Genomic DNA, 7,986 nt, shown 5'->3' on the forward strand with positions numbered 1-7,986 from the left:
CTCCACTCGCCGTGTTTGGAGGAAGAAGAAGGATGAGAACAACCCCAAGAACACCATTCCAACCGTGAAGCATGGAGGTGGAAAAATCATTATTTGGGGATGCTTTTCTGCAAAGGGGACAGGACGACTGCACCGTATTGAGGGGAGGATGGAAGGGGCCATGTATCGCGAGATCTTGGCCAACAACCTCCTTCCCTCAGTAAGAGCATTGAAGATGGGTCGTGGCTGGGTCTTCCAGCATGACAACGACCCGAAACACACAGCCAGGGCAACTAAGGAGTGGCTCCGTAAGAAGCATCTCAAGGTCCTGGAGTGGCCTAGCCAGTCTCCAGACCTGAACCCAATAGAAAATCTTTGGAGGGAGCTGAAAGTCCGTATTGCCCAGCGACAGCCCCGAAACCTGAAGGATCTGGAGAAGGTCGGTATGGAGGAGTGGGCCAAAATCCCTGCTGCAGTGTGTGCAAACCTGGTCAAGACCTACAGGAAACGTATGATCTCTGTAATTGCAAACAAAGGTTTCTGCACCAAATATTAAGTTCTGCTTTTCTGATGTATCAAATACTTATGTAATGCAATAAAAAGCAAATGAATTACTTAAAAATCATACAATGTGATTTTCTGGATTTTTGTTTTAGATTCCGTCTCTCACAGTTGAAGTGTACCTATGATAAAAATTACAGACCTCTACATGCTTTGTAAGTAGGAAAACCTGCAAAATCGGCAGTGTATCAAATACTTGTTCTCCCCACTGTACCCATTGGACTTGGGGCTCTGCTGGGAGTTTACCTCATATTTAGATTTGTTTATTCTGCTTTGCCACTAAAATCATAATAAACACTGACAACTAAAATGTTGTGTTATTGTTGTTATTGTTATGCATATTATTATTTGTAAAAATAATTATTATAATTATAATAGGGGAAGGGGGGGTAGTTCAAAAAAATTCCCCTAAAGGTTATTCAAAAGGTTCTTCGAGGATCCAATAAAAGGGGTTCTTTGAAGAACTTATAGGGGATCCCCCCACAGTTTCAATTTGAAGAACCCCTAAAGGATACTCCTGGAACCTTTTTTTTTTAGAGTGTAGGAAATAATTAAGTTTAATTTGCCGATATCCGGTAGAAGGGGGATCTGAAGTATGATGCAAATTCAATACCTGTCCTGCAGCGTGTTCTGGCCCAGACAACCTTGTGTAACTGTTATGTCAGGCCTGCAGCGTGTTCTCTGACAAGATAAACCAATATAAGACTATATCATTCATTAGTTCCCAGTAAACCACCAACCTGGTAAGATGAACAAAGTGATCATTAAATAAATTAGTTAACGTCACAACTGTCTTTAATTGACCATGTTCACAGCATACTGTATAATGGGCCTCTGAAGACCACAAGGCTCTATGACCACAGCCTCTGTCATCACGTTAAAGACCACAACACTATGAGCCTGTTATGATCCAGATGAATCCACATCGATATGCAAAACAACACGTAAAACAGGCTTGTTCTGGCCTGTAGCACCAGGTCAGGTGTAACTGTCGTTTCAGGCCTACCATGTTTGGCTTACAAGGAACTCATAATATTGGCAGATCTTGGAAGAGAACAAGCTCTGGGCCAGGTAGAAAGCTGAATCATACTTCAGATCTAACTCTTACTGGACATAGAATGAAAAAAATATGTGTTATATATACACTACCGTTCAAAAGTTTGGGGTCACTTAGAAATGTCCTTGTTTTCGAAAGAAAATTATTATTTTTGTCCATTAAAATAACATCAAATAGATCAAAAATACACTGTAGACATTGTTAATGTTGTAAATGGCTATTGTAGCTGGAAACGGCTGATTTTTAATGGAATATCTACATAGGCGTACAGAGGCCCATTATCAGCAACCATCAGTCCTGTGTTCCAATGGCACGTTGTGTTTGCTAATCCAAGTTCATAATTTTAAAAGGCTAATTGATCATTAGAAAACCCTTTTGCAATTATGCTAGCACAGCTGAAAACTGTTGTGCTGATTAAAGAAGCAATACAACTGGCCTTCTTGAGACTAGTTCAGATTCTGGAGCATCAGCAATTGTGGCTTCGATTACAGGCTTGAAATGGCCAGAAACAAATAACTTTCTTCTGAAACTCGTCAGTCTATTCTTGTTCTGAGAAATGAAGGCTATTCTATGCGAGAAATTGCCAAGAAACTGAACATCTCGTACAACGCTGTGTACTACTCCCTTCACAGAACAGCGCAAACTGGCTCTAACCAGAATAGAAAGAGGAGTGGGAGGCCCCGGTACACAACTGAGCAAGAGGACAAATACATGTGAACTTTATCCCTCACAACAGTGAAGAGGCAACTCCGGGATGCTGAACTTCTAGGCAGAGTTGCAAAGAAAAAGCCATATCTCAGACTGGCCAATAAAAAGAAAAGATTAAGATGGGCAGTCTGAGATATGGCTTTTTCTTTGCAACTCTGCCTAGAAGGTCAGCATCCCGGAGTCGCCTCTTCACTGTTGACGTTGAGACTGGTGTTTTGCGGGTACTATTTAATGAAGCTGCCAGTTGAGGACCTGTGAGGCGCCTGTTTCTCAAACTAGACACTCTAATGTATTTGTCCTCTTTCTCAGTTGTGCACTACAATAGCCATTTACAACATTAACAATGTCTACACTGTATTTCTGATCAATTTGATGTTATTTTAATGGACAAAATAATTGCTTTTCTTTAAAAAACAAGGACATTTCTATGTGACACCAAACTTTTGAACGGTAATGTATACAGTATATATATATATATATTTAGACAATTTGCAATAAGACCATTTACCAAGAAGCATCCTTCCTGACCAAATTAAATGTAGACCTGGATACATTTACATTTTAGTCATTTAGCAGACGCTGTTATCCAGAGCAACTTACAGTTAGTGAGTGCATACATTTTTCATACTGGCCCCCCGTGGGAATCGAACCCACAACCCTGGCGTTGCAAGCGCCATGCTCTACCAACTGAGCTACAGGATACACTGTCAAACGCTCCCTAAAACACTTCAGCGAGCAGGCCTTTCTAATTGACCTGACCCGGGTATCCTGGATGGATATTGACCTCATTCCGTCAGTAGAGGATGCCTGGATGTTCTTCAAAAGTGCTTTCCTCTCCATCTTAAATAAGCATGCCCCATTCAAAAAATCTGAACTAAGAACAGATATAGCCCCTGGTTCACCCCAAACTTGACTGGCCTTGACCAGCACAAAAACATCCTGTGGCGTACTGCATTAGCATCGAACAGCCACCGCGATATGCAACTTTTCAGGGAAGTCAGGAACCAATATACACAATCAGTTAGGAAAGCAAAGGCTAGCTTTTTTCAAACTGAAATTTGCATCCTGTAGCACTAACTCCAAAAGGTTTTGGGACACTGTAAAGTCCATGGAGAATAAGAACACCTCCTCCCAGCTACCCACTGCACTGAGGCTAGGAAACACTGTCACCACCGATAAATCTACGATAATGGAGAATTTCAATAAGCATTTTGCTACAGCTGCCCATGCTTTCCACCTGGCTACCACTACCCCGGCCACCAGCTCTGCACCCTCCGCTGCAACTTGCCCATGCCCCCCCGCTTCTCCTTCACCCAAATTCAGATAGCTGATGTCCTGAAAGAGCTGCCAAATCTGGACCCCTACAAATCAGCTGGGCTAGACAATTTAGCAACCCCTATTACTAGCCTGTTCAACCTCTCTTTCATTGTGGATTTAAAATAGACATAGTTTGTTAATTGGCAAGACGTCTTGCAGATGTATTTAGAAAGCCTCCATTTTAAATGATACAGTTCTACATGGTTTCTACATTGTCCAGGCATCAACATTCTATTCTCAACAGAATAATATGCTACTCTGCCTCCTCAGGCATTAAGCTTTAGCTAACCCACAAGAATACTTCAAAATATGCAACATTGCTCATATACAGTATTTGGTTACCTCAGGACTGTCTCTTTGTGTTTGTGCATTTGCCTTCAGATATTTACTGGCATAATATTACTGTGAGGCGGTGTAACACTGGGTCCTCCAGCAAGTCAGAGAGCTGTCAACTGTTAGCTAAACAGACTGACAACCAGACTATGATAGGCCTACCACTGGAATAAATTAGAGAGAAGTTCCACAATATATTTCGCATATACATCCGTTTCTGCTTGTCCTTGCACTGCTTAATTGATGTCCCACCAACCTGGTAAGATGAACAAAGTGATAATTAAATAACTGAGTTAACGTCACAACTGTATTTAATTGACCATGTTCCCAGCATACTGTATAATGGGCCTCTTAAGACCACAAGGCTCTATGACCACAGCCTCTGTCATCACGTTAAAGACCACAACACTATGAGCCTGTTATGATCCAGATGAATCCACATCGATATGCAAAACAACACGTTTAAAACAGGCTTGTTCTGGCTTGTAGCACCAGGTCAGGTGTAACTGTCGTTTCAGGCCTACCATGTTTGGCTTACAAGGAACTCATAATATTGGCAGATCTTGGAAGAGAACAAGCTCTAGGCCAGGTAGAAAGCTGAATCATACTTCAGATCTAACTCTTACTGGACATAGAATTAAAAAAGAATGTGTTATATACAGTTGAAGTCGCAAGTTTAGATACACCTGTCACGATCGTCTGAAGGAGGAGACCAATGCGCAGCGTTGCGAGTGAACATGATGACTTTATTAACTTAAAGCAACCACGAAGAAAACAACAAATGACGATCCGTGAAGTTCTAATACTGAATACTACTAACAGCAACAAAGAAACAATAACCCACAACACAAAGGAGAAAACACACCGAATATATATGGCTCCCAATCAGAGATAACGAGCCGACAGCTGACACTCGTTACCTCTGATTGGGAGTCATCGACCAATCACCACATGACACAAACAAAATGAAACTCACCCATCCCCAACACCACCAAATGAAATACACCCAAACACAAGAAAATGAACAACCCTGGCTCAATATAAACGTCCATAGAGCCAGAGTGTTACAGTACCCCCCCCTAAAGGTGCGAACTCCGGGCGCACCAACATCAGGACTAGGGGAGGGTCTGGGTGGGCGTCTGTCCATGGTGGCGGCTCTGGCCCCGGTCGTGATCCCCACCCCACCACAGTCACAACCTGCTTCGGTAGCCTCCTCCCAATGACCACCCTCCACCTAACCCCACCTGGACTAAGGGGCAACCCCGGACTAAGGGGCAGCATCGGCCTAAGGGGCAGCACCGGGATAAGGGGCAGCACCGGGATAAGGGGCAGCACCGGGACAAGGGGCAGCACCGGACTACGGGGCAGCACCGGACTAAAGGGCAGTACAGGACTAAGGGGCAGCACCGGGCTAAGGGGCAGTACCGGACTAAGGGGCAGTACCGGACTAAGGGGCGGCACCGGACTCAGGGGCAGCACCGGACTAAGGGGCAGCACCGGGCTAAAGGGCAGCACCGGGCTAAGGGGCAGCACCTGACTAGATGGCGGATCCTGGCTGGCTGGCTCTGGCGGATCCTGGCGGGACGGCTCTGGCGGATCCTGGCGGGACGTCTCTGGCGGATCCTGGCGGGACGGCTCTGGCGGATCCAGGCTGGACGGCTCTGGCGGATCCTGGCGGGACGGCTCTGGCGGATCCTGGCTGGACGGCTCTGGCGGATCCTGGCTGGACGGCTCTGGCGGATCCTGGCTGGACGGCTCTGGCGGATCCTGGCTGGACGGCTCTGGCGGATCCTGGCTGGACGGCTCTGGCGGATCCTGGCTGGACGGCTCTGGCGGATCCTGGCGGGACGGCTCTGGCGGATCCAGGCTGGACGGCTCTGGCGGATCCTGGCGGGACGGCTCTGGCGGATCCTGGCTGGACGGCTCTGGCGGATCCTGGCTGGACGGCTCTGGCGGATCCTGGCTGGACGGCTCTGGCGGATCCTGGCTGGACGGCTCTGGCGGATCCTGGCTGGACGGCTCTGGCGGATCCTGGCTGGACGGCTCTGGCGGATCCTGGCTGGCTGACGGGTCTGGCTGCTCATGGCTGGCTGACGGATCTGGCTGCTCATGGCTGGCTGACGGATCTGGCTGCTCATGGCTGGCTGACGGATCTGGCTGCTCATGGCTGGCTGACGGATCTGGCTGCTCATGGCTGGCTGACGGATCTGGCTGCTCATGGCTGACTGACGGATCTGGCTGCTCATGGCTGGCTGACGGGTCTGGCTGCTCATGGCTGGCTGACGGATCTGGCTGCTCATGGCTGGCTGACGGATCTGGCTGCTCATGGCTGGCTGACGGGTCTGGCTGCTCATGGCTGGCTGACGGATCTGGCTGCTCATGGCTGACTGACGGATCTGGCTGCTCATGGCTGGCTGACGGACCTGGCTGCTCATGGCTGGCTGACGGGTCTGGCTGCTCATGGCTGGCTGACGGATCTGGCTGCTCATGGCTGGCTGACGGGTCTGGCTGCTCATGGCTGGCTGACGGGTCTGGCTGCTCATGGCTGGCTGACGGATCTGGCTGCTCATGGCTGGCTGACGGGTCTAGCTGCTCATGGCTGGCTGACGGATCTGGCTGCTCATGGCTGGCTGACGGATCTGGCTGCTCATGGCTGGCTGACGGGTCTGGCTGCTCATGGCTGGCTGACGGGTCTGGCTGCTCATGGCTGGTTGACAGATCTGGCTGCTCATGGCTGGCTGATGGTGCTGGCTGGGAGGCTGGCGGTGGAGGCGGACCCCAGCCTCGGATTGCAGTCATCACCTCCAGCAGGACGGCTCCCATCTGCAGGATCTGCTCTTTCTGGTCCCGAACCTGAGCTTCCAGTCTAGTATGGGCTGCGTCGGCTCCTGCTGATTCCATAGCAGGTGTATGATTCTGTCTGGCGGAAGGCTCTAGCGGCTCCTGTCTGGCGGAAGGCTCTGAAGGCTCATGGCAGACGGACGGCTTTGCAGGCTCAGTACAGACGGGCGGCTTATGCAGCGCTTGACAGACGGGCAGTTCAGGCGCCGTTGGGCAGACGGCAGACTCTGGCCGACTGGTGACGCACCCCGTAGGATTCGTGCGTGGAGCAGGAACAGGCCGGGCTGGGCTGGCGACGCGCACCTTATCCCTGGTGCGAGTGGCCGGAACAGGCCGGGCCGGGCTGGCGACGCACATCGTGGACCTGGTGCGTGGAGTAGGAACAGACCGGTACGTACCGGGAACACCCACCACTGGCCTTAACTGGGGATCAAGAACGGACCGGACCAGACTGGTAACACACTTCAGTCTCTCATGCCGTGCCACAACAACTTCCCTCCCTCTACTCGCCAATGGCTCCCGTAATCCGATAGCCTTCTCTCCAGCTCTACCTGTGGCAGCCTCCTGCTGCCCAGGCGCCCAAGCCATGTGCCCCCCCCCAAAAAATTTTTGGGGAGTAACCACGGGCTTCCAGCCTCGACTCCGCGCTTCCTCTTCATACCACCTCCTCTCGGCTGCAGCTGCCTCCAGCTCTTCACGAGGGCGGTGATATTCCTCCTCATACCACCTCCTCTCGGCTGCAGCTGCCTCCAGCTCTTCACGAGGGCGGTGATATTCCTCCGGTTGTGCCCAAGGACCCTTTCCAGCCCGAATCTCCTCCCAAGTCCAAAAATCCTTAGGAGGCGTCCATAAATCCTGCGTAGGTAGGTCCTGTTGCCGCTTGTTACGCCGCTTGGTCCTCTTGTGGTGGGTTATTCTGTCACGATCGTCTGAAGGAGGAGACCAATGCGCAGCGTTGCGAGTGAACATGATGACTTTATTAACTTAAAGCAACCACGAAGAAAACAACAAATGACGATCCGTGAAGTTCTAATACTGAATACTACTAACAGCAACAAAGAAACAATAACCCACAACACAAAGGAGAAAACACACCGAATATATATGGCTCCCAATCAGAGATAACGAGCCGACAGCTGACACTCGTTACCTCTGATTGGGAGTCATCGACCAATCACCACATGACACAA

Source organism: Coregonus lavaretus (genome assembly GCF_964263955.1).
Source record: "Coregonus lavaretus genome assembly, contig: SUPER_36_unloc_1, whole genome shotgun sequence".
NCBI classification, from domain to species: domain Eukaryota; kingdom Metazoa; phylum Chordata; class Actinopteri; order Salmoniformes; family Salmonidae; genus Coregonus; species Coregonus lavaretus.